This window comes from Sturnira hondurensis, unplaced genomic scaffold (assembly GCF_014824575.4).
Source record: "Sturnira hondurensis isolate 20B ecotype Veracruz unplaced genomic scaffold, ASM1482457v3 Scaffold0003801, whole genome shotgun sequence".
Taxonomy (NCBI): Eukaryota; Metazoa; Chordata; class Mammalia; order Chiroptera; family Phyllostomidae; genus Sturnira; species Sturnira hondurensis.
The window spans coordinates 5,984,137-6,011,645 of NW_028076432.1; the positions used below are offsets into that span (position 1 = coordinate 5,984,137).

The 27,509-nt window shown below is 36.0% G+C and overlaps 1 protein-coding gene and 1 long non-coding RNA gene across 2 annotated transcripts in view; one reads left to right on the forward strand and one right to left on the reverse strand.

Moving 5' to 3' along the window:
- Nucleotides 1-5,689, forward strand: part of LOC118984731 (uncharacterized) — a 293,126-nt gene extending 287,437 nt beyond the window's left edge. Inside the window, exon 4 of the long non-coding RNA XR_005065979.1 lies at nt 5,648-5,689. This is a non-coding gene — a long non-coding RNA (uncharacterized LOC118984731). The remainder of the gene's footprint in view (nt 1-5,647) is intronic.
- DLG2 (discs large MAGUK scaffold protein 2) overlaps nt 1-27,509 on the reverse strand; it is a 1,965,529-nt gene that overhangs the window by 1,866,056 nt on the left and 71,964 nt on the right. The window lies entirely within an intron of this gene.

Sequence of the window (27,509 nt, forward strand, 5' to 3'; positions counted from 1 at the left end):
TATAAGATGCACCCCCTTTTCCTCCCAAATCGGGGGCCGCATCTTATAGTCTGAAAAATATGGTGCATACTCCAGTGATGCTAACTTTTTAAAAATATACACTGGTGACATCTCTCCCTTGCTTAAAACATATCAACAGCCTATGTATTTGGAATAAAATCCAAACTATTAACATTGTAAGCAGAATACTGAATGATTCTTCACTTGCATCCCTCTCCAACCACATTCTCCACCACTGTCCACCTTTTAATATTTCATCCCAATCTGGACTTTGTCACTTCCCAAATAATTCACTCTAAGCAGGACCTGTACATTTACTGTTCCCTCTGCCTAAAGCATACAAGGTCTGTCCCTGAGAAGTCCAGCCATTGTAAATATAATGAGAATGGTTTTTGTGATATTGCTGTAACCTGGCAGCCAAGGAGAGTAGACTGGAATGTGCATGCATAAATAATCACAACCTCATTGTACTAGTCAGTGGGGGTGGTAGACGCCATTGAGTGAGCATGTGTACTGTGTGACCATCACATTCAAAATGACTGAGCAAGTAGAGCAACAAATCTGCATCGAATTTTGCGTTAAGCTTGAACATTCCTCCACAGAAACTATTCAAATGATTCAGAAGGCTGCAGCTATGGGCAACTGGTGATTGGCAGCTTCATCACAACAACAAGCCTGCTCATTCATTGTGTTTCGTGCAGAGTATTTTGGTGAACATCAAATCACCCAGGTGACTCAGCCCCCACACAGCCCAGATTTGGTGACCTGAGACTTCTGGCTTTTCCCAAAACTAAAATCACCTTTGAAAGGGAGCATATTTCAGACCATTGATAAGATTCAGGAAAATACAGCAGAGCGGCTGGTGGTGATTAGACAAACTGTGTGAGATCCCAAGGTGCCTACGTGGAGGAAGACTGAGGTGTCATTGTTCTATGTGAAATATTTCTTGTATCTCGTATCTTCTTCAATAAATGTCTCTATTTTTCACATTACATGGCTGGATGCTTTATAGACAGACTTCAGATTTACCCCACTTCATCTGGCAGCTGCTTGATTTTATTTTGTTTTTCTTTTAATGGACGCAGAGTGGATTCATGACAAGTTGTGGCCCACCTCATATTCTCATTATTGGTCCATATAAAGTCATCTTTACTCCTTTGATTTTTAGTTTATTTGTATGTAATACAATAAATACCCATGAAAGTATCAGTTAACATGAAGACTAGAAAACAGACAATAACATGCATCTACCTGAGTGCTGCCCATCTATTCCCTGACTGTTCCACTGCAAGAGAGCCCCTCCTCCAAATCTCTCTTCACTTCTTGCTTTTTATTGTGTGTGTCCAAGTATGTGTGTGTATTCTTACAAAGTACATTTTAACTTTAAATATACCTTTATTTAAAATACACTTTCATTTATCATGCCATATGCATTTTTAAACTGTTTTCAAAGTTTTATTACAAAGATTCACTCATATTCACAAATATACATAAAACAATGACATATAATTTTATAGCTATAGATAATTTTCAGACCTGAATAATACTACATTGTGTGATTTGAAAAAAATGTTCCTTTTCTTATTAATATGTAAGGATTCTTTATATATTTTTGACACCCATTCATTATTGGTCATAAATACCTCCTCCAAATTTATAACTTATCTTCCCACTTTAACATTTACTTTGATAAAAGGTAATAACTTAAAACTTTCCACTTTTAATAAGCATGCCTTATAATTTGATTAAGATAGCCTTCTGTATGATAAGCTTCAAATACCCTCCCCCACATATGTTATACTAAATAATTTGTGTTGAGTTTAACATTTAAATCCTTTACCAATCTGGAGTTCATTTTTATGTGGTGTGACATAAACATTCATTTTTTCCCATAAAGTAAACTAGTTTTTTTCTAGTTACATTTATTGAATAGTCCTTTTTTCCCTATTAATCTGCCATACTACCATTGCATAAGTGTGTGAATTAGTTCTGGGCTCTTTATTCTAACCCATTGGTCAATTGCCTATCTCTCCAACAGCCCACACTATCTTCATTATCCACACTAGCTTCATAATAAATTATAATATATGTAAATGAGATGAGTCTTTCCTTACTCTTCTTCAGCAGTGTCTTGGCTATTCTTGGCCCTATAACTTTCTATATATATTTGAAAACAAGTTCATCAAATTACAATGAAAAACTCTTTTCAAATTTTTATTGGAAATATATCAACTCCATAGATAAATTTGGGGAGAACTGATATTTTTAAATTGGTTTTATATACATTAAAATGATACATACCTCCACTTACTTAGTTTTTAATAACTCTTATTGTAGTTTTTGTAATTTTCCCTGTAGAACTGTTACACATCTTTTCTTAGATTTACTCCCAGATATTTAACATTCTGTGGTAATACAAAATATAAGACCTAGGAATTAGTGAAAAGGAGGAAAATATGAGGCTACTACCAAGAATTTAATTCCAAGATACAAGGTGATAGAAAATATAAATGCAAATTTATGAGTTATGAAAAACAAAAAGAGAAATCCTAACATGTCAAATTGGAGTTCAAAAGATATGAGAGAAAAGCATTACTTAAAGAGAAGATGCTAACTTTCCAAAACTGATTGGAGACATGAACTGATACATTAAAACTGCAAAAAAAGATAAAAACAAAATATTAACTAACAAAGAGAAAAAATATCACCTAAACCTTCTCAACAAGTTAAATCAGAAAAAAATTAAATGCCTTTAACGTGATAAGAGAAAATAGCTGCCAAGCTAAACTTACACACTTAAACTGTCATTCGAAAGTTGAATGACAAAACAAAGAAAAGCAAGACAAAACAAAAAAATTTTCAGACACAAAATTTGAGAAAACTTATGAAAGTTAGCACCTCACCAAAAAACAAGGTTATAATTTTTCAAAAAGAAGGCCTAAGATACAAGAAAAATTATGATAAGGAAGGATGGCACTCTATAGATAAATCTAAATAAACATTAATTGTATAAAATAACAACAATAATATTGAAAGGGATCTACATTGATATTTTAAAAGCTGCTGCCTAAGGGTATGGCTTCCAATCCAATAGCATCTAGGTGCTGATTGAGACCCACCCCTTTGGAGCACTGATAGGTTGTAGCACACCAGCTCCTCAAAGCCTCTAAGAACAAAGAAGGCAGCTTGGACCATCATCAAGGTTTCAGAGACACCAAAGAGTTAGGGCCAAGATCATTGATAAGGTTCATCTCCTCCAGGAGACCACTCCTTCAAAACTTGTAGAGGTAGCTCTCTTGATTTAATGCACCTAAATCAACAGAGATATTCAAGGAATAATGAAGAAAAAGAGGAATATATTCCAAACAAAAGAACAGGTTAAAATTCTAGAGACGGAACTTAATTAAAAGAAAATAAGTGATATACCTAAAAAATGAAACTCGAGCACCAACTTACACCATATGCCAAAATAAATTCAAGGTGGATAAAAGACTTAAATATAAACCATGACACCATTAAAGTCCTAGAGGAGAACATTGGCAGGAAAATATCAGATATTTCACACAGCAACATTTTTACTGATATGTCCCCTAGAGCAAGGAATATAAAGAAAAGAATAAACAAATGGGATCTCATCAAAATAAAAAGCTTCTGTGCAGCTAAAGAAAACAGCAGTAAAATAAAAAGACAACCAACTGTATGGGAAAACATATTTTCCAATGATACCTCAGGCAAAGGTTTAATCTCCAAAATATACAAAGAACTCGCACAACTTCACTCTAAGAAGACAACTAACCCAATTAAAAAATGGGCAAAGGACTTGAACAGACACTTCTCCAAGGAGGACATACAGAGGATCCAGAGACACATGAAGAGATGCTCGATATTGCTTGCTATCAGAGAGATGCAAATTAAAACCACAATGAGATACCACTTTACACCAGTCAGAATGGCTATCATAAACAAAGCAATAAACAACAAATGTTGGAGAGGGTGTGGGGAAAAGGGAACTCTGGTCCACTGTTGGTGGGATTGCAGACTGGTACAACCATTATGGAAAACAGTATGGAGTTTTCCCAGAAAACTAAAATCGGACCTACCTTTTGACCCAGCAATTCCACTGCTGGGATTGTATCCTAAGAACCCTAAAACAGCAATCCCAAAGAACATATGCACCCCAATGTTCATAGCAGCACAATTTACAATAGCCAAGAATTGGAAGCAACCTAGGTGCCCGTCAGTAAATGAATGGATCAAAATATTATGGTACATATACACAATGGAATTCTATGCAGCAGAAAGAAAGAAGGAGCTCCTACATTTTGCAACAGCATGGATGGAACTGGAAAGCATTATGCTGAGTGAAATAAGCCAGGTGTTGAAGGACAAATACCATATGATCTCACCTTTAACAGGAAGCTAAACAACAAAACAAAACAAGCAAGCAAAATATAACCAAAGGCACTGAAATAGAGAACAGGATGACAGTGACCAGAGGGGAGAGAGGAGGGAATTTCAGGGGAAATAGGGGAGGGATTTAGAGGAACATATATAAAGGATACATGGACAACAACTGAGAAGGGTGGCAATGGGAGGGAGGGGGGAGCACAAGGGGTGGGATGGGATGGGAGTAATAGACAGAAAACTGTACTTGAAAAATAATTAAGTAAATTTTTTAAAAAAGAGTATCACCACAAAAAATAAATCAATCACCACAAACATTTTGTTTTTGCTGCTCACCAACGTCAGGAAAACAATGCATGAACAAAGTTAGAATTTAAAGAAAAGGATAGAAAATATTTGAGAAGTGACAAACAGAAATCACAGAGCTGAAGAACACATAAGAGAAATGAAAAATTCAATAGAAGGATTCAACATCAGACTAGATCAGTCATAACAAAGAATGTGCAAACTTAAAAAAAAGTGATAGAATTCATCTACTCATAGGAACAAAAAGGATGAAAAGGAATGAAGATCATTTAAGGGACTTATATTACACCATTAAACAGATAGATTTTTGCCTTATAGAGGTCCCAGAAACAGAAGAAAGAGAAAGGAGGGCAGAAAGCTTATGAGGAAATAATAGATGAAAATTCCCTGTCTTAGGTAAAGAAATAGACATCCAGACCAAGCAGCTCAGAATTCCAAATGAGATGAGTGCAAAGAAACCTCTAGTAAGACACAATATAATTAATTTCTCAGAGGTTAGAGACAAGGAGCCCTGGCTGGTGCAGCTCGCTGGATTGACTGACAGTCTGTGATTGGAAAGGTCACTGGTTCGATTTCCTGTCAGGGTACATGCCTGAGTGGTAGGCTAGGTCCCCAGTTAGGAGCTTGTGAGAGGCAACCCATCAATGTTTCTCTCACATATTGATGTTTCTCTCCCTCTCTCTCTCCCTCCTTTCCCCTCTCTCTAAAAATCAATAAATAAATAAAATCTTTTTTTAAAAAAGGAAATTAGAGACAAGATAAGACTCTTAAAGATTCCTCTCAGCAAAAGAAAAACAACTTGATACATACAAAGGAACTCCCTTAAGACTATTAGGACATTTTTCAGGAGACATTTTGCAAGCCAAATGGGAGAGGCATAAATATTCAAAGTGCCAAAAGAAGACACTACCTAGCAAAATGTCCTTCAAAATTGAAGAGAAAGAGTTTTCCTGACAAGCAAAAGCTGAAGGAGTTTTTTGCAACTAGACTAGTATTACAAGAAATGTTAAAGGGAGTCCTTCAAGCTGGAAAACAAGGGTACTAATTGGTATCAGGAAAACATATGAATCATAAATTACACTGGTAAAGGCAAATATATAGTTAAATTCAAAATACTCTTAAGCTGCAATGGTGGGTATATGACACAAATGTAATATAAAAATACATTAAAAATAAATATAACTAAACCATATATTTCTTAATGGATCCCAAGATTTACATAAAGAGATGTAAAGTATGACATTAAAAACAAAAACTAGAGTGGAAGAGTAAAAATATAGGGCTTTAGTATGCATTTAAATTTAAGATATTATTAGCTTTCAATAAGACTGCTATAAATGTAAGGGGTTGTATATAAGCTTCATGGTAACCACAAAGCAAAAACCTATAACAGATATACAAAAGAAAAAAAGAAAGAAATCTAAGCATACCCTTATAGGAAATCATTTAAAAAAAGGGATAAAGAGCAAAACAGCCAAAAAGCAATTAACAACATGGCAACAGTAAGCCAGGACCAATCAATAAATACTTTAAATGAAATAGACTAACTTCTTCAATCAAAGGACATCTATTGCCTGAATGGATAAAACACAAGACACAACTATATGCTGCCGACTAGAAACTCACTTCAGATACAAGAAAACACCATACTGCAAGTGAGAGAATGGAAAAATTCCATGCAAATGGAAATCGAAAGAGAGCAGGAGCAGCTATGCTATGTCAGACAAAATATACTTTAAGCTAAAGATTATAATAAGAGACAAGGAAGATGACTGTGTAATATAAAGAGGTCAATCAAGAGTACAAACATTTGTAAATAATTATGCAACCAACATAGGAAGCACCTAAAATTGAAAGTAAATATTAAGATACCTGAAGGAAGAAACACATAGCAAAGCAATAATAGTAGGGGACGTTAATCCTCACTTTCAACAGTGGATAAATCATCCAGACTTAAAACCAATGGGAAAAAACTGAACTTAGACAACATATTAGATCAAAAGGACTTAATAGATGTACACAAAACATTCATCCAAGAGCAGCAGAATACACATTCTTCTCAAGTGTACATAGAACAGTCTACAGGACAGGTCACATGTAGGCAACAATTCTAGTCAATAAACTAAAGAATACTGTAATCATATTCATCATTTTTGCAATCACAATAATATAATTACAAGAAGAAAACTGAAGAATATAGAAAAATGTGGAGATTAAACAAAATGCTAAGGAACAGCCAAAAGTAAAGAAGAAAACAAAAGAAAAGATACCAAAACACATGATGCTACAAAAGCATTTCTAATAGAAAACAGAAAAGCCCATAGCAAGAGATGCCTACATTCAGAAACAATAAAAATCTCAAATAAACAACCTAACAGTCCTCAAGGACTTCAAAACATAACAAATTACCCCAAAGCTAGTAAAATGAATGACATAAAGATCAGAGTAGAAATAAATAGAAATGAAAAAGACAATAAAAAGTATTGAAGTAAACAACTGGTTTTAGAAAAGATAAAACAGACAAAATTTTATCTAGACTTACCATAAAAAAGAGATAAAGGAAAGAAATAAAATCAGAAATGAAACAGGAGACATTACAACTGATACGACACAAATACAAAGGATCATAGAGACTACGATGAACAATGATAAGCCAACAAACTGGACAACCTAAGAAATGAGTAAGTTCCTAGAAACGTGCAATCTACCAGGACTAAATCATTAAGAAATAGAAAATCTGAATAGACCAATTATTATAAAAGAGATTCGGACAATAATCAAAAAAATCCCAACAAAGAAACATCCCAAACTAGATGGCTTCACTGGAGAATTCACATTCAAAGAATTAATAACAATCCTTCTTACATTCTTCCAAAAAGTAGCAGAGTAAGGAACACTTCCAAACTCACTTTAAAAAGTCAACATTACTCTGATACCAAAACCAGACCAAGGACACCACAAAAAAATAAGGAAAATTATAGCCCAATATTCTTGAAGAACATAGATGCAAAAATCCTCAACAAAATATTAGCTAACCAAATTCAGCAGTATACCAGAAGGATCATACACCATGATCAAGTGGGATTTATCTCAGGATACACATTAACACCTATCAGTGTGATACACCACATTTACAAAATGAAGGATGAACATCATATGTTTATCTCAATATATGTGGACAAAGTTCAGCATCCTTTTGTGATAAAATTTCTCAATAAATTGAAACAGAGCAAACATACCTCAACTTAATTTGACAAGCCCAACAGCTAACAACATACTACACAGTGAAAAGCTGAAATTTTTTCTCTAAATCAAAAACAAAAACATGCCCACTGTAACCATTTTTTATTCAACACAGTACTGGAAGTCCTGCCCAGAGCAATTAGGTAATAAAAAATTGAAGGCAACCATCCATAACAGAAAGAAAGAAGTAAAACTGCTGCTATTTGAAGATTACATAATTTTATTTTTTAATTTTGTATTTCAATTATAGTTTACATTCAATATTATATTAGTTTCATGTATACAGCATAGTGGTTAATCTTATACTTTAAAAAATGATGCCCCAATATTTTAAGTACCACCAGACACCATACATAGTTATTACAATATTATTGACTACATTCTTTATGCTGCACTTTACAACCCCATGACTGTTTTGTAACTACCAATTTGTACTTCTCATTTATAGGCAACCAATCCATGGGGCAGTAGCAAAGGTAGCTCAGCCCTGGTTCAGAAAACCAACAGGTGTGAAGAAGCACACAGGACCAGGCCCACAGATCGGCTTCCCCATGGGGAATCAGGCCTGTATTATATCTAGGTTGCTTTGAGGCTTGCTTTTGCTAAAAATTTGTCACACTGAATTAAGGCAGCCAATGTTTACCGTATATCTTTAAAGTAACTTCCTAAAGTCTGTGCTAAACCTTCCAAGGACTAAGTGTAACCATCAACCACTTTTTCCCTTGCATTTGAACATCTTTTTCTTTGTTATCTGTAAGAAGTAAACAGCAACAGCCTTTCCTGTGCATAATAAAATGAGAACCATCCTCAATGTAATGGTCCCAGAAAAGCAATAAAAGCCTGTCCAGGTGAGGGTCAAGAGTCAGGGCCCTCTCTCTCACTCAGAGTGGCCATGTTGTCCCTTTTCTCCACAGGACTTCTGTAGTCTGTGTGAATTTGTTCATAGCAGCCACAACACACAGACCACACTGGTTGGAATCCACATCACTCATTCTCTTCACCTACCTCTCCAACTCCCATCCTCACTGGCAATCATCAGTTTATTCTCTATATCTATGAATCTGTTTCGATTTTGGTTGTTCATTTATTTTGTTCTTACATTTCACGTGTAAGTGAAATCATATGGCATTTGTCTTTCTCTGACTGACTTATTTCGCTGAGCATAATACCTTCTAGGTCCATTCATGTTGTCAGAAATGGTAAGATTTCTTTTTCTATGGCCAAGTACTATTCTATTGTACATATGTACCACAGCTTTTTTACCCACTTACATGTTGATGGGTACTTGGCTATTATACATCACATGGCAAAGATCATAGGGGTGAATATAGTCTTTCAAATTACCTCTTCAGATATATACCCGTGTGGAAATGTTGAGTCATAAGGCAGTTCCATTTTTAATTTTTTTGAAGGACCACCAATCTGTTTTCCACAGTGGCTGAACCAGTCTACATTTCCACCAACAATGCATGAGGGTTCCCTTTTCTCCACATCCTTGCTAACATTTGTCATTTGTGGATTTATTGATGATAGTCATTCTGACATATGTGAGGTGATACCTCATTGTGGTTTTAAATTCCATTTCTCTGATGATTAGTGACACTGAGCATATAGACAACATTTTAAATGTAGAAAATACTAAGACTCCACCAAAAAAATGTTAGAACTAATCAACAAATTCAGTTAAGTTGCTCAATACAAAATCAACATGCAAAAAATCTGTTACATTTTTATACATTAGTAACAAACTACCAGAAAGAGAAAAAAATTTTAATGCCATTTACAATTGCATTGAAAAAGAATAAAATACCTAGGAAAAAATTTAACCAAGAAGGTGAAAGACATGTAGTTTACAAACTGTGAGACACTGATGAAAGAAATTGAAGGCACAAATGTAAATAGAAAGATAGTCTATGCTCATGGATTAGAAGAATCAATATTTCTTAAGACTTCTATACTATCTAAAGCAATCTACAGATTAAATTCAATCCTTATCAAAGTTCCCAAGGCATTTTTCACAAAGAAATACAGTAAACAATCCTAAAATTTGTATAGAGCCACAGAAGACCCAAAATAGTCAAAGAAATCTTGAGAAATAAAGGCAAAGCTGGAGGCAATATGCTTCATGATAGCATATTATATTGCAAAGTTATAGCTATCAAAACAATATGGTATTTGCAAAAAATCAAACACAGTGGTCAATGGAACAGAATAGAGAACCTAGAAATATACTGACCCATATATAGTCATTTAATTTATGACAAAGTAGACAAGAATATACACCTGGGAAAGGACAGTCTCTTCAATAAATATTGTTGGTAAAACTGAAACTGGATCACTATCTTACACCATACACAAAAAAATCAACTCAAACTGGATCAAATATGTAAATGCAAGACCTGAAACCATAAAACTCCTAGAAGGAAATAAGAGTAAGCTCCTTGGTATCAGTCTTGGCAATGATTTTTTTATTTGACACCAAAAACAAAGGCAACAAAAGCAAAAACAAACAAGTGGGATTTTATCAAATTGAAAAGCTTCTGCATAGCGAAGAAAGCCATCAATAAAATGAAAAGAAAATGTAATAAATAAGATAAAATATTTGCAAATCATATATTTGATAAGGGGTTAATATTCAAAATATATAAAGAATTCATACAACTCAATAACAAAACAATCCAATTTAAAAATGGGCAAAAAAACCTGATGTACAGATGTCCAACAGGTACATGAAAAGGGCTCATCATCACTAATCATCAAGGAAACACAAGTCAAAAGCACAGTGGGGGATGTTAGCTCATACCCGTTAGAATGGTTATCATAAAAAAATAAACATGAAGGAAAAAACACAAAAAAAATAGTCCTGGCTGGGTGGCTCTGTTGGTTGGAGCATCATCCCATGGACCAAAAGGTTGCACTTTCAAGCCCCAGTCAAGGCACATAACTCAGTTGCAGGTTGAGTCCTCAGTCAGGGAGCCTATGGGAGGCAACTGATCAATGTTTCTCTCTCACATTAATGCTTCTCTCTCCCCTCTTTCTTTCCTCTTAAAATCAATAAATATATCATCAGATAAGGATTTTTAAAAGACAAGAAACAAGTGTTGGTAAGGATGCAGAAAGAAAGTCAATTCTCAGGCAATGTAGGTAGCAATGTAGATTGGTACAGCCACCATGCAGAACAGCCTGAAGATGCCTCAAAAGTTAAAAATAGGACTACCATATGATTCAATAATCCCATTTCTGGTTACATAGCTGCAGAACTGAAAACCAAATATCAAAGAGATATCTACACCCTATGACCATAATAGCATTATTCACAATAGCCAAGTCATGGAAACAATCTAAATATCACCAATGGATTATTTGATAAATAATACATGAGATACACACACACACACAGAGTGGAATATTATTATGAGGAAAAATCATGTCATTTTCAACATGAATGGACCCTAAGTGCTAAGTGAAATATGTCAAAGACAGACAAATAGTGCATATTATCACTTATATATGTAATTTCACTTTAAAAAACAACTCATACTCATAGAAACAAAGAGGAAAAAAGTGGCTGCTGCAGGCTGGGAGGTGGGGGAAATCGGGAAAGGTTGCTAAAAGGGTACAACTTTCAGCTGCAAGGTGAATAAGGTCTGAGGACTTTATATGTAGCATGGTGACTATAGTTGATAACCCTGTTAAATAACTGAAATTTGTTAAGAGTAAAATGTAAATGTTCTCACAAGTAAATTAAAAATCACTCAATCAATATATAGTGATGATATGTTAATCAACCAGATGAGAAAAATCCTTTCACAGTGTATAGATATATCAACTCATTACAACATATACTTTAAATACCTGTTCTAATTTTATTTTTCAGTTCAATATTATTTTGTATTAGTTTCAGGTGTACAGCATAGTGGTTAGACATCAAGGTGCCCCCTGCAAGATTTTAAGAACCTACCTTGGACCATGCATGTTTATTACAATGTTATTGACTATATTTCCTCTGCTGAGATTCACATCCTCATGGCTCCTTTGTAACTACCACCTTGTACTCCTTAATCCTTTCACCTTTCCACCCAGTCCTCATGTCCTCTGGCAATTTTTCAATTATACTTCGATAAAACTGAAAAGAATTGAAGTGAAAAAGGTTGCCTCTTATTTAAGGGTCTAAGATAAACAGAGGTGGTATAAGATGAAACTAAAGCTCAACAGAGTCCAAACTACATGGTGCCCAATACTGGTAATGTATTTGTGTTTTTTCAAAGCACAATTGGAGGACATCGAGTGTTGTTTTCATTTCGCTTTGAATTTTTGAAGTATGCATATATGGAAATATATATATAGCAGGAAAGAAATGGGAATCAGATTTGCATAAAAAGATACTTTTGACTGCAATGTAAAAAATGGATTTGAAGAGCACATGCCAAGAACTATTTCTATAATTTAAGTAAAAGATGGAAATTTATGTGAAAATAACCAGTACATTGTCTTAGATATAGTTTTTTTCTCAGTTATGAAATACACATGGTTATCAAATCAACTCATCTGAAACAAAAGCATTGGGATAATACATTGAAACATTTTTGTCTCTCACGTAAAATGAAATTTCACAGAAAGAAAAATAGCCAATATCTGTCATCCACAGATAAAACAAAACAGATATTGAGCCATGGATGTCAATTCTGTTTAAGTGTCTACATCCATCTAACTCTGTTTTGCTTTTGTTCAGAGATAACATTCTTTATGAATCATTAACATTATATCTATCTAATGTCCTCATAAGCAGGAGTTTTAAGAACAATATAATGATAATTACTAAAAGTACTAAATTACCTTCTATGTCTACTAGTTAAGAGCGCATTTTCCTTAGTTCATCTCCTCTCCACCCTCCACATCCATATACACACTTTCCAAAAACTACATTCACCCAGCTGTAAATAAGTCTTCACTAGTCATTGTACAAATATAAATGTGAATAACCTGCACCTCTAAATCTTAAAGTACTTACAATACTTAAGGTGCTTACAACTTTTGTCCAATTAAGCTCCATTTTATATTTGAAATAATAAAATAGACACAGAGTGTAACATAGATCTGTAACATTCAAGAGACATAAAAAGAGAACACAGTATGTTTGGATAGGAGTAGGAAATCTGTGAGTGAATAAATTAGCATTCCTTCCTATGCCAGAACAGAAAGGAAGAGTTATATATTTAGGCTTTCTTCCTTGATGAAGCCCTCCAGTGACTTTTTTTCCCTTTTTAAGGTTCTCTAAAAGGCCAAATTATACTGAGATTTAGCAGTGAGAGTCAATGTGTTTGATTAGGATAAGTAAATGGAAAATAGATTTCTATCAGAAAAATTATTAGGATTTCACCCTACAAATTACAGGACTTTTAATGCTATGTTAAAGTTAATTACATAACCTTACTCTACAATCAGAGTTGATTCTATTTCTTTCTTTTCATCTTCTGTTAGATTGGACTATATCCAGACTGTGATAATAATTTATTATAGTGCTTTAATTCATCACCAACTGTATTTCCCAAACCTAAAGTCTTATTACCATTTGTGGACAGAAGATCCAAAATCTCACTAACTTCCACTGTCATGAGTGACATCCCAACAAAAGGATAGCTGAGTTATCACACAAAAGCAGAAGTAATAACATTATAAAGCAGGAGCAGCAAATATAAATGTTCCATGTTCCTTTTTTTATCTTCAGATATTCCTCTGACGTTGTTTCAACAACAATATAACTTACCAGTTTGCATACCAAGTCCTAGGTGGTTCTAGTAATACCATGTTTCTCTCTGTCTCACTGAGGGGTCAACACATAAACATCTGATACACAGTTCATTAATCATCATCATTGCTATCATTTTCAGCACTTTTTATGAATTAAGCACTATGCACTAAAGCACTATGAACTAAGCATTAACATAGATATTATTATTATCTCCATTTTATAGATAAGGAAACTGAGTTGGAGGCTAAGAAGTTTACAAAACCAAGGTGATGGTGTGGGGATTGCTGAAGTTTACACAGGTAGTAAGTGGTAGCACAGGGGTTCAATCAGCCCTAACTCCAGAGCACAAGTTCTTCACCACATATTAATCATTCTTGCCCAAGTTTTTGTCACCATAAAATGTCCAAGGTATCTGCCTGTAAGATGTGCCTTAGAGAATTCATATTCTGTTAAATGACCACTTTTTAAAACAAGATATTGCTTTAAATTAGAATTCGGGTGGAGGGGAATGAAGGGGGGGAATAGAACAACTGTAATGGTATAATCAATAAAATATATTAAAAAAATAAAAAATAAAAAGAATAATCTAGGTTTACCATGGAGGAAGTGACTTCTACCCAAAACTCAGGTACACTAAAACCAAAGGTAGGCGAAAATAAAGCTGAGCAACAGGAATAGATGCTACCAATATTTTAAACTTATTTGACAACTCTACTTAAAATAAAATAACTAACTCAAAGATTTTAAAAGGTATAAGGAATAATAATCACCCACTGTAGAACGTGCTATAAGAAGAATAGGTAAAGCATCTGTACCCCAAAATAAAGGCACTTTCCACCAGGAAATTTTAAAAAGCTTGAAGATCTGAAAATTGAATTGTCTTTTTAAAAAAGTAAAAATATTCTGGAAATTTAGAGGGGAGATAGAGCAACCAGATGAATAAAATAGTAGATGCCAAGGGAAGCTCAAAATTATTGGATCTCTCAAAGAACCACAAGGAAAGGCAACCTATGAGTAAAGAATACTGGTGAAATCAAGCTGGCGAGGCAGGTACAGACCAGATCATAGAAGCTAAAAATACTGCACCAAGAATGTTGCACTTATTTCCAAAATAAAGAGAAAGTATTGAAAGCTTTTTAGTGGGAGAGTTGATACATACGTACTTTATTTTTTATTAAATTTATTGAGGTGACATTGGCTAATAAAATTTATAAGTTTCAAGTGTACAAGTTGTATCCAAAAGGTATCCAGCCATATAACACAAAAAATAGAGACATTTCTTGAGGAAGATAGAAGAAACAAGAAACACTGTACACGGAACAATGACACCTCAGTCCCCTTCAACTTAGGCACCTTGGGACCTCACACAGTTCTGCTAAATACCATCAGCTGTCCTGTTGTATTTTCCTGAATCTCATCGATGATCTGAAATCTGTTCCCTTTCAAAAGTGATTTGAGGTTTGGGAAAAGCCACCAGTCACAGGGTGCCAAATCTGGGCTCTATGGGTGCCCAGTCACATGGGTGATTTAATGTTTCACAAAAAAACTCTATACTAGACGTGATGCATGAGCAGGCTTGTTGTCGTGATGAAGCTGCCAATCACCAGTCACCCATAGCTGTGGCCTTCTGAATCATCTGAACAGTTTCCACAGAGCATCATTCAAGCTTAACACAAAATCTGATGCACACTCATTGTATGAATGCAACAACCATACAGTGCATATGCTCACTCAACAGCATCTACCGCCCCCACTGACTAATACAGTGAAGTCATCATTGTGCACACATGTGCATTCCAGTGCACTCTCCTTGGCTGCCAGGTTACATCGATGTCACACAAACAGTTCTCATTATATTAACAATGGCTCGACTTTTTCCAGACAGGCCATGTACATCTATGATCCATCATCTGTATATTACATTGTGTGTCCACCACCCAGAATCAAATCTTCCTTTGTCACCACATACTTGACCTTTTTACCAACTCCCACCTCTTCCTCATACTGTTTTCCATAGTGGCTGTAACAGTTTACATTCCCACCATCAGTGAATAGGGCTCCTTTTTCTCCACAACCATTCCAACACTTGTTATTACTTCTCTTGTTGAAAATAGCCATTCTAACAGGTGTGAGTGAGGTGGCATTTCATTGTATTCTTTTTTTTCCCATTTCATTGTATTCTTGATTTGTATTTCCCTAATAGCTGGTGAAGTCGAGCATCTTTTCATATATCTATTAGCCATTTGTATGTCTTCTTGGGAGAAGTGTCTGTTCAGGTCCTCTACCCATTTCTTAAGTGGATTTGCTTGTTTGGTGTTAAGTGGTATTAGTTCTTTATATATTTTCTGTATTAATTCCTTGTTGGAGCTGTTGTTTGCAAATATCTTCTCCCGTTCATTTGGTTGCCTTTTAGTTTTAGTGGTGAGTGCTTTTGCTGTGCAAAAGTGTTTTAATTTGATAGACTTGTGGACCTTGGTCTTAGAGAGGATTTTACAATTTTAACTCCCAAGGCAAGGGAAATGAAGGTAAAAAGTAAATGAATGGGACTTCAAACACATATACTGGGAAAAGAGCATTCTGGCAGGTTTCTGTAGGTACAGAGGATTCTTTAAAATAAACATTTTCCTTAAAACGATGGAAAGAAGAGGATGGTAAAGTTAAATTTTTAAATAAATTAATATTGGGGCTGGAATGATTACAAGGTGGCTTTAATTATATTCTATGCATGTGAAACATTAAAAACTAAATGAGACTAATGTGTTTGCAAATCCAGTATGATGCTCATTTTCCATAGCAATTTAGAGTTAGATACTAATTTAGATCTACACTGAAATTTTCTAAAATATGCTATTTAGATAATGCTTCACTGGACAAGTTTACATATTTTTTAAATGAAAGCCTAAAATTACTTTACATTCTATTTGACATTGAAATTACAAAATAGTTCTTCAAACATTTACTCAGTGTCATGGATGGCAAGGTTGTATCCACATTTTCTGCCCTATCTGTATGATGGATGAACTATTTTTTTATAATTCTTGCAGGAATGCTTTTTTATAAAAATCCTCCCCATGTAATTTTTTTCCATGAAATATTGCTAGTTGACATATTCCATGACCTTTTACCTGTTTCTCAGTGCTCATGGAAATATTTAAGAAAACAATAATAGCTCACAGCTTCTGCACACAAATTGTATATGCCAGGCAATGTGCTAAGCATTCTGCCTGTGCTATCTCATTTAGTCCTCAGAACGGCACGATGAAATAAGCACTACAATTATTCTCCACTCTATAGTAAGGGTTAGAAGTTTAAGGGACTTGTAGAAGGACACACACATGGCAAGTAGTGAAGCCAGATCCAAAACCCAGAAAGACTAATTCCAGAGCCTATGCTCTTAACCACTTGTTCCAGGGGTTTAAATAATTTTAATCTACAAAGTAGACTCTACTGTATATCTCTATCAAATAGTCATATATAGTCCCTAGGTTACCTTCAAAACACTCATTCATATCACTTGAAACCATTCACTTGACAATCATTTATTCAATAAGTATTCTGTGTGCATCTATTATATTTTAGGCAGTATTCTAGGTAATAGGTGTACAGCATGAACAAAACAGGCAAAATACAGACAACATTCTCGTGGGAAATGCAAAAAATGTACTATACAAAACCAAAGAGGTCATGAATGTTTGAGCAATAATAGGTGTTTTGAAGAAAAGTTAAGTGTGGTCAGGACTGCTGTGCAAGGAATTGTCCAACCAGGTTACACACAGCACCAGAATGGCCAGTGTCAGCCAGACATGGTACCAGAGCTACCACTCCACTCGGATGCTCTTTTTGAGCGGCTGAGTCTTGTTCTCCATGCCAACCCCCTCTCCCAGCTTAATGACACCATGTCTTCTCTCCCAACAACATTATTTCCACTTTCCTCTCCTTTCTCTACTTCCAAGCTTGGAGGAGATACCTGAAAACTCAGCCTTGTCCTTTAGGACTTAGATCAAATCTCATTCTTTTGTGAAGTCCCTTGACTTGGCCTCACTTCCTCCTCTGCACCATCTCTGAACTGTATACATATTCTTATAACTGTATGCACCATACTATCTTTTATTTAGTGGTTCACATCTTTCTTCCAGACTATAAACTTTATTCATCTGATTACCCTAAGCACCCAGAACTATTCCTGGCCCTATCTCTAATTATGTACTCGTGGAAGTTGAAAAATAACATGCTTAATATTACTGTGTACGATGTGATAAAGAAAGTAGCAGAATTAGCAGAAGAGGCTGACAAGGTAGATAGGAATTTAATCATGAAAGTCTTCATGTGCTAGGTCAAAGGGTAAATATTTTTATCTTATAGGTAATGAACTGACTGGACAGAAGAAAGTTTTATATCTGGGTATACCTGGGCTTTCACATCCACGAATCAGATGTAGAAATTTAAGAAGCTTATTTAATTATAAGAACCCTTAAATTTCTTCATCTGTTAACAGGAAGAGTAGTAACTATCTTATAGATTTGGTATGAACATTAAAGACGATGTTTTTATTTTCATTATTCTCACTTCTTTTATATTTTAATAGTATCTTTGTATTCCTCCTCTTTCTGTATAAGCTTCTTAGTCTTGGCTGGTTATATTGTATTATTTGGCAGATTTCCCCTGTTCTCTCCTCCACAGTGTATTGCTAATTCTCTATACTTCACGTCACTTGTGTTCCTTTAGCATACTACCCAAAGTTCAATACCCCCTATTGAGACAGATCACATAAAGTCTGTCATATGATTGTTGCTCTAATAGTATTGTAAATCATAGCAGTTCTATACAACTGTAAATACTTCACAACACATCTCCAAGATCTTAGTCCACTTCACAGTTTCCTGAATTCTATTAATGTAGTAATTAACTCTATTTGATCATACACTAAACCTATTTACTATCCTTTACTCTCACCTTACCCCAGAATCTGACTGACCGCTACCTCACTGCTTTCTAGATCCAACTCACTAGCCTTCCCTCTGCAAAAAGAGACTTATCTTGTGTCCATCCTCTACTAAAAGTGGCAAGTTGGGTTGAAGATTACGGTTAACACTATATATAGCCTAAAGATCTTCTATCTCTTCTCTACTGGCTGTGACTGTAAATACCATAAAATACTCTCTCGCCCTCATAAACCATTTTGCCTCCCTCTCCAACTGATCACACACACACAAAAAAGGAGTAGGTGGAAGCAGAGAATGCCAGAATAACCGAAGGAGACACCACCACTGAATTTCACAGGCATTCCACCACAGACGTTCACACCATAAACCCAGGGAGTCAGAACAGATCAATTTAAGAAGCTGAGGCTAACAAGAAGAGTCTCACAAACAATGGGAAGACAAGGGAACAATCCCTAAATGAAAGAAAAAGAGGAAGCCTCAGAAAGAATGTTAGATGAAATAGAGGCAAGTCAACTATCAGATATTGAATTCAAAGCACTGGTTATCAGGAAATTCAAAGAGCTCACAATGAGCTACCAGAAACTACAGGGGAGCTACAATGATCTCACCGCAAACTATATCAACATGAAAAAGGAAATAGAAACTATCAGCAAGGGACAAGAGGAAATGAAGAATACAATTTCTGAATTGAAGAACATGGTTGAAGGAATCAAAAGCAGAATTGATGAAGCAGAAGATCAGATAACCGAGTTGGAGGACAAAGTAGAAAAAAACTCCCAGACAGAGCAAGAAAAGGAAAAGAGGCTCAGAAAGAATGAAGAGGGAGTAAGACAAATGCAAGACAATATGAAACATAATAATACCCGAATAATAGGAATACCAGAAGGAGGAGAAGAAGAAGAAGGGATAGAAAACCTATTTGAAAGAGTAATGACGGAAAATTTCCCTAATTTGATGAGAGAAAAAGTTACACAAATCCAGGAATCACAGAGTCCCAATCAAGAGGAACCCAAAGAGGCCCACTTCAAGACATATCATCATTAAAGTAGCAAAATTCTAAGATAAAGAGAGAATCTTAAGGGCAGCAAGGAAGAAAAAGAACGTAACATACAAGGGAGCCCCAATAAGGTTAGCTACTGACTTCTCAATGGAAACGCTCCAAGCAAGAAGAGAATGGCAAGAAATATTTCAAGTAATGAAAACCAGAGGCCTGCAACCAAAGATACTTTACCCAGCAAGGCTCTCGATCAAGACAGAAGGCCAACTAAAGAGCTTCCAAGACAACAGAAGTCTAAAAGAATACACCTCCACCAAACCAGCTCTGCAAGAAATGCTAAAAGGCCTGCTTTAAGCAAGGTAAAGAGAGACAGAGAGGAACACAGGTACATAAATAGCAATGAGTAAATACGTATCAATAATAACCTTAAACATAAATGGATTAAATGCTCCAATTAAAAGACATAGAATAGCTGAATGGGTAAGAAAGCATGACCCACACATACGCTTCCTACAAGAGACCCACCTCAGAACAAAAGACCTACACAGACTAGAAGTGAAGGGCTGGAAACAAATTTTCCAAGCAAACGAACAAGAAAAAAAAGCCAGGTAGCAATACTCATATCAGACAAAACAGATTTCAAAAAAAAGGGCCATAAAGAGAGACCCAGAAGGTCACTTCAAAATACTCAAAGGAAGAATCCACCAAGAAGACATTAACATTGTAAATATATATGCACCCAACAGAGGAACACCCAAATATATAAAGAAAATCTTAGAGGATTTAAAGAAAGATATTGACAGCAACACAATTATAGTAGGGGATTTTAATACCCTGCTGTCAAAAATGGACAGATCTTCCAAACAAAATATCAACAAAGATATTGTGGCACTGAACAATGCCCTAGATAAAATGGATTTAACTGATACATATAGAGCTCTTCGACCCAAAGAAACTAATTACACATTTTTTTCAAATGCACATGGAACATTTTCAAAGATAGACCATAAGATAGGACACAAAACAAGTCTCAATAAATTCAGGAAAATTGAAATCGTACCAAGCATTTTCTCCAACCACAAGGGACTGAAACTGGAAACCAACCCCAAAGGAAAAAACCCCAAACACTCAAAATCATGGAGATTGAATGGCATGCTATTAAAGAACAAATGGGTCAAGAATGAAATTAGGAAAGAAATCAAAAAGTTTCTGGAAACAAATGAAAATGAACTCACAACAACCCAAAACTTATGGGACACAGCAAAGGCAGTCCTGACAGGGAAGTTCATAGCAATACAGGCTTACCTAAAGAAGACAGAAGAATTTCAAACAAACAACCTAACCTTACACCTGCAAGAACTCAAGGAACAACAACAAAGATAGCCCAAAGCAAGTACAAGGAAGGAAATAACCAAGATCAGAGCAGAATTAAATGACATAGAGACTAAATGCACAATTCTAAGAATCAATGAATCCAGGATCTGGTTTCTTGAAAAGATAAACAAAATAGACAAGCCTTTAAATAGGCTCATCAAGAAAAGAAGAGAGAGGACACAAATAAACACAATCAGAAATGAAAGAGGAGAGATTACAACTGATACCACAGAAATAGAAGGGATTGTAAGAAATTACTATGAAGAACTGTATGCCAAGAAATTTGAAAACCTAGATGAAATGAACAAATTTCTAGAAAAATACAATCTTCCAAAACTCAATGAAAAAGAAGCTGAAAACCTGAACAGGCCAATAACAGCAGATGAAATGGAAGAAGTAATCAAAAAACTCCCACCACACAAAAGCCCTGGACCAGATGGTTTCACAGGAGAATTCTACAAAGCTTTTAAGGAAGAGCTAACTCCTATTCTTCACAGACTATTCCAAAAAATCCAAAATGATGGGAAACTCCCAAACTCTTCTTATGAAGCCAGCATCATCCTAATTCCAAAACCAGATACAGACACAACAAAGAAAGAAAAGTTCAGGCCAATATCGCTGATGAACATAGACACTACAATCCTCAACAAAATATTGGCAAATCATATCTGACAATAAATTAAAAAGATCATACACCATGACCAAGTGGGATTCATCCCAGGGATGCAAGGATGGTTCAATATTCGTAAATCAGTAAATGCAATACATCACATAAACAAAAGCAAAGACAAAAACCACATGATCATATCAATAGATGCAGAAAAAGCTTTTGATAAGGTACAACACCCATTTATGATAAAGGTACTCAGCAAAGTGGGAATAGAGGGAGCATTCCTCAACATAATAAAGGCCACATATGAGAGACCTACAGCCAACATCATACTCAATGGGCAAACACTAAAAGCTTTTCCACTAAGATCAGGAACAAGACAAGGTTGTCTACTTTCACCACTTCTATTCAATATAGTATTAGAAGTTCTGGCCATAGCAATGAGGCAAGAAAAGGAAATAAAAGGCATCCAAATCAGAAAGGAGGAAACAAAACTGTCATTGTTTGCAGATGACATGATAGTGTACATGGAAAATCCTATAGCCTCTACCATAAAACTGCTCAAACTAATAAATGAATTTGGCAAAACAGTGGGTTACAAAGTCAATATCCAAAAATCAAAGACATTTTTGTATACCAACAATGAAACAGTAGAAGGAGAAATCAAGAAAAAATCCCATTCGATATAGCAAAAACAAAAATAAAATATCTGGGAATAAACCTAACCAAGGAGGTAAAAGGCCTGTATACAGAAAACTATGCAACACTGAAGAAAGAAATCAAGGAAGACATAAACAAATGGAAACATATACCGTGTTCATGGATTGGAAGAATTGACATCATCAAAATGTCCATACTACCCAAAGCAATGTAAAGATTCAATGCAATACCTATTAAAGTACCAATGGCATATTTCACAGACATAGAACAAACACTTCAAAAATTTATATGGAACTATAAAATAGTTGAATTCAACTATTTTATAGTTGAACTATAAAATAATTACCCTGAATAGCAGCTGCAATTTTGAGAAAGAAGAACAAAATAGGAGGGATCACAATACCTGATATCAAAATGTATTACAAGGCCACTGTAATCAAAACAGCCTGGTGCTGGTATAAAAACAGGCACATAGACCAATGGAACAGAATAGAGAACCCAGAAATAAACCCAAATCTCTACAGTCAATTAATATTCGACAAAGGGGGCAGTAACACAAAATGGAGTAAAAATAGCCTCTTCAACAAATGGTGTTGGGAGAACTGGACAGCTACGTGGAAAAAAATGAAACGAGCACCAACTTACACCATACACCAAAATAAATTCAAGGTGGATAAAAGACTTAAATATAATCTGTGACACCATTAAAGTCCTAGAGGAGAACATTGGCAGGAAAATATCAGATATTTCACACAGCAACATTTTTACTGATATGTCCCCTAGAGCAAGGAATATAAAGGAAAGAATAAACAAATGGGATCTCATCAAAATAAAAAGCTTCTGCACGGCTAAAGAAAACACCATTCAAATAAAAAGACAACCAACTGTATGGGAAAACATATTTGCCAATGATACCTCAGGCAAAGGTTTAATCTCCAAAATATACAAAGAACTCACATGACTTCACTCTAAGAAGACAACTAACCCAATTAAAAAATGGGCAAAGGACTTGAACAGACACTTCTCCAAGGAGGACATACAGAGGATCCAGAGACACATGAAAAGTTGCTCGATATCGCTAGCTATCAGAGAGATGCAAATTAAAACCACAATGAGATACCACTTTACACCAGTCAGAATGGCTATCATAAACAAAGAACAAACAACAAATGTCAGAGAGGTTGTGGGGGAAACGGGACCCTTGTTCACTGTTGGAAAACAGTATGGAATTTTCTCAGAAAACTAAAAATGGACCTGCCTTTTGACCCAGCAATTTCACTGCTGGGATTGTATCCTAAGAACCCTAAAACACCAATCCAGAAGAACCTATGCACCCCAATGTTCATAGCAGCACAATTTACAATAGCCAAGAGCTGGAAGCAACCTAGGTGCCCGTCAGTAAATGAATGGATCAAAATATTACGGTACATATACACAATGGAATTTTATGCAGCAGAAAGAAAGGAGCTCCTACCCTTTGCAACAGCATCAATGGAACTGGAAAGCATTATGCTGAGTGAAATAAGCCAGGTATTGAAAGACAAATACCATATGATCTCACCTTTATCAGGAAGCTAAACAACAAAACAAATAAGCAAGCAAAATAAAAACAAAGACACTGAAACAGAGAACAGGGGGACAGTGACCAGAGGGGCAAGGGGAGGGAATTTCAGGGGAAAAAGGAGAAGGATTNTCAAAATATTACGGTACATATACACAATGGAATTTTATGCAGCAGAAAGAAAGGAGCTCCTACCCTTTGCAACAGCATCAATGGAACTGGAAAGCATTATGCTGAGTGAAATAGGCCAGGTATTGAAAGACAAATACCATATGATCTCACCTTTAACAGGAAGCTAAACAACAAAACAAATAAGCAAGCAAAATAAAAACAAAGACACTGAAACAGAGAACAGGGGGACAGTGACCAGAGGGACAAGGGGAGGGAATTTCAGGGGAAAAAGGAGAAGGATTTACAGGAACTGGTATAAAGGACACATGGACAACAACTAAGAGGGGTGGAAATGGGAGGGAGGTGGGAAGCACAGGGGAGGGGGCGCTGAGATGAGAGTAATAAACAGAAAACTGTACTTGAAAAATAATTAAATAAAAAAATAAAAATTTTTTTAAAGACAATGTTTTTAATGCATGTAGCACAGTGCCTGACACACACACAAATACACAGTAAATAGTCCCTATCATTACCATAAATGATATAAAGACAGGAAGGGCATGGACAAATCTGTGTTTTGTGCAGATCACTCTGTGAGGGTACAAAATATAAATTTCTAGGAAAAAGAAACTAGTAGCTGGAAAAGCACCAATAAGGCTTTTTTTTTTTAATTCTGCAGAACAAAACTTATGAATAACCTCAAGTAAGAAAGGAACAAAGAGAATGGGGCCCAGATGATAAAAATAAAGATATTTAGAAAAACAATTGACAGGAGTTGGTAACAAATAGATATGAGAGATTTTTAAATAACAATGAAGAGTAATTAGAAATATCAAGAGGGTAAAGATCAGATATGTTAAATAAATGGTGGGTTTTGTAGTTAAAAAAAGATACTTCTGGCTTCTGGTCTGGATGGCAGTGTAGGTAAACATGGCTCATCTCTTCACAAAATCACATCAAAATCACAACTAAAATATAGAACAACCATCACTCAAACCATCAGAAATGGAGTTGAATGGCAGTCTAACAACTATGGAATTAAGAAACCACATCCATCCAAACTAGTAGGAGGGGCACAGACATTGAACAGGCTGGTCCCTCGCCCACATGTGGTGAATAAAAATTCAGAAGCAATATCTCAGGAATGAGCAGGCCCAGCTCCACACCAGACCCCCCAGTCCAGGGTTCCAGTGACAGGAAGATAAGTCCCCCCAGCTTCCGGCTGCAAAAACCAGTGGGGATTGAGCCAGTGGAAGAAACTGCTTCAGCCCCAAGCCATTCCTCTTAAAGAACCCACACATGGACTCACCTATTCAGACTCACATCCTCTGAGCTCCAGCACTGGAGTGGCAGCTTGAAGGGCACCAGTGGCATACTGGGAGAGTCTGCAATGTCTGCCATTGGGGTGAGCAGAGGCGATTGTCCCTTTTCTGAGCTCTCCCCCAAGAGAGCCACTGAGCTGGCAGGCTGGTACCATATAGAAGACTCCATCAACCTGGCTAACACTGTTTTACCTGCCTTGGGATCCCCAGAGACTCTGATCTGCCACACTTACAGGCCCACCCAATCTGTTTTTACATATGAACGGCTGGTCTTGGCTCATGCTTCACAACTTCCTAAATCCTCTCAAACAAGCAACAGCTGGACTCAATGAGTCCCAAGCCTAGCACTACCAGCAGCCAGATTAGTTTCACAGCTGGGCTTTTCCCGGGAATCTCCAAGCCCACAAATAGCAGCCTTCTCAGATTGGTTTATAGCTCAGGTTTATAGCCCAGGTTTATTGGTTTATAGCTATTTGTTTACAGCCCAGGTAAACTACAGGCCAGGGCTCACCTTGGCCTGCACCCCCCAGAATCCCCAGGGCCAGCATATCCAGTGGACAGCTACAGACCACTTTGGAGAACCACCACCCTGCCCCTGCACGACTGATCCTCTACACAGGGCAGAAGTCAGTGGTCAGTGGTCACAGCCAATCCTTGCAGATGACTGGCTTGGGTAAATCCCTCCCATCGATCTGCCAACAGCAACCAAGGCTCAACTACAAGAGAATGGTACAGTCAGCCCACACAAAGGGTGCACCTCAAATCCCCAGCTTGTGTGATAAGGGAGATTGTGCCACTGGGCCCTATAGGACACATACTACAGTAGGTGACACTACCAAGACATGGAGTCGAAGTAGCTCTAATACATAGAAACAAACACAGAGAGACTGCGAAAATGAGGAGACAAAGAAACATTGCTCAAATGAAAGGACAATAGCTCCAAAAAAGAGCTGAACAAAATGAAGATAAGCGACCTATCAGATACAGAATTCAAAACACTGCTTATAAGGATGTTTAAGGAACTTAGTGAGGACCTCAGCAGCATAAAAAAAGATCCAGTCAGAAATGAAAAATTCACTAACTGAAAAAAAGAACAATTTACAGGGAAACAATAGTAGAGTGGATGAAGCTGAGAATCAGATCAATTATTTGGAACATAAGGAAGCAAAGAACAACAAATTCAGAACAATAAAAACAAAAAAGAATACAAAAAATAAAGGTAATACAAGCAGCCTCTGGGTCAACTTCAAGGGGTCCAACATTCACATAATAGGGTGGCAGAAAAAGAGAAAAAGCAAGATATTGAAAATCTATATAAAAAATGAAAGAATACTTCCTTAATTTGACAAAGGAAATAAATATGCAAGTCCATGAAGCACACAGAGTCGCAAATAAGTTGGACCCAAAGAGGCCACACCATGATACATCATAATTAAAATGCCAAGGGTTAAAGATAAAGAGAGAATCACACAAGCAACAAGAGAAAAGGAGACAGTTACCTACAAAGGAGTTTCCATAAGACTTTCAGCTGATTTCTCAAAAGAAACTTTGCAGGCCAGAAGAGTCTGGCAAGAAGTATTCAAAGTGATGAAAAGCAAGGACCTACAACCTAGATTACTTTATCCATTAAAACTTTCATTTGGAATGGAAAGGCAGTTAAAGTGCTTTCCAGATAATGTAAAGCTAAAGGAATTCATCATCACCAAGCCATTATTTTATGAATCATTAAAGGGACTTATTTAAGAAAAAAATCAAAACTATGAATGTTAAAATGACAACAAACTCATGAATATCAACAACTGGATCTAAAATATAAAAATAAAAAACAACCTAAGCAAACAACCAAAATAGGAACTGAGTCATACGTATGGGGATAATTTGGAAAGTTATCATTTGGGAGGGGGAGGAGGAGAGAGGAGGAAAGGTGCAGGAATCAAGAAGCATCATTGGTAGTAACAAAATAGACAGGATGAGGTTAAGAATAGTATAGGAAATGGAGAAGCCAAAGAACTTGCATGCACGACTCATAGACATGAAATAAGCAGGGAAGAGATTATTGAAGGGAAGGATACTGGTCTGCAAAGGGAAAAATATTGGGAGAATTGTGACAGCATAATCAATAAAATATACTTTTATAAAAAGGTATTTCTAAGAGCATGACAGGAAGACCAGCAGGGTAAGAGAGGCGAATGTGGTGAGCCTGGACCAAGGCTAGAGAACAAAACA